Here is a 1,531-nt window from a genome sequence, read left to right on the forward strand (position 1 = left end):
AAAAAAAAAAAAAAAAAAAAAACCAACAAGGATTTAAGTGGGGTCGAGCCGGGTGGAAGGATACCATTCAGCGGGAAGCCTTGCACCTGAGAACGCCGGAAGCCTTGATCGTGTGTGAACGGAGGGAGACAGAAGATTGGAGTTTCGTCTAGATCTACAAAGTTCAGGGACGGTGATTGTCGGAAGAGTCGCAGAGGTAAGAAGGAAAGAAAAAAAGAAGAAGGGGGTAACGGGGAAGAAGAAGCTGCCCTTTTCTTCCCCCGCGCAGCCCGGCCCGGCACGGTCGCGCGGCTCGGCACGGACGCGTGGCCCATCAAGGGCGCGCGACCAGCTCATGCCGCCTGGACGCGCGCCCAGTACGGGCCCAGCCTGCGACAGCTGGGCCAGTGCGGTCTCATTGGGCCGAGCTCTCTTCGAATAATTCATCCGTTTTAACTCAGATTTTGGCACCGTTTTCACCCGTATTCCTATTTTTTTTTTCTAACGTAGATATTATTCGAGGAGTTTGACAAACTTTGGAACTACTGTCGAACAACACCAAACAAACAAACAAACAAAAAAAAAAAAAAAAAGAATATCACGCTGCCAAACTCCTATTAGTGAACCTGTCAAAGTTTGGGACGGGTGGAAGTTTGCCAGTTAATTTCCTATTAGTGAACCTTGTTCATGCCTATGAGTTAGTGGTTATTCGGGAACGACTAGTGATTCGCCAACTGACCTCTAATCGTAAACCTGACTCGATTGTCAGGAGTCTGTGCAACTATAGAACTGACCATTTTTATTCTTGAGGGTACCTTGGGGGGACTTTAGGAAGTTGTCAGTTAATTTCCTATCAGTGAACCTGTCACGAGTGTCAGGGGTCCACAGTGTTACATTAGAGTTGGTCGAGATTTATTGTTCATGCATATGAGTTAGCAGTTATTCGGGGACGATTAAGGGTTCGCCAACTAACCTCTAATCGTGAACTTGACTCGATTGTCAGGGGTCCGCGTAACTATAGAATTGGTCATTTTATTATTGATGTTACCCTGTACGGACTTATAAGAAGCTTGCCAGTTAGTTTCTTTTAAGGTGAACCTGTCATGAGTGACAGGGGTCTACAGTAGTACATTTGAGAGTTGCCCGATTCCTAAAATGCATGAACCTTGAATATTGAGGTGGCTCCTCAAGGTCATTGAGATTGGATGATGAAGAGGAGAGACTAGTAGAGGCAATCAGCCTAGTGACCTAGAGAACGTATGAGAATTCCGAGGGATGGAGGTCCAGATAAGACCATGAACCAAAAGAAAACTAGAACGAGAAGAATCTAGGGGGTAGTGTAGGGGTACCCACACGGGGGAGTAAACCCTCAGTGAAAATAAAATGACAAATACATAAGCAAGATCAATAAGACTTAAAAACCCAATATGAACCAGCTGCTTATTGAATATATAGTATATACTCATCTTTACTATTTTGTCTTTCTTTCAGATGAGGCCTGATGAACCGGCCGGGGCGGAGGCGCACACGATTTTGGAGGGGGGGGGGGGGG

Source organism: Cucurbita maxima, unplaced genomic scaffold, assembly GCF_002738345.1.
Source record: "Cucurbita maxima cultivar Rimu unplaced genomic scaffold, Cmax_1.0 Cma_Scf00039, whole genome shotgun sequence".
Taxonomy (NCBI): domain Eukaryota; kingdom Viridiplantae; phylum Streptophyta; class Magnoliopsida; order Cucurbitales; family Cucurbitaceae; genus Cucurbita; species Cucurbita maxima.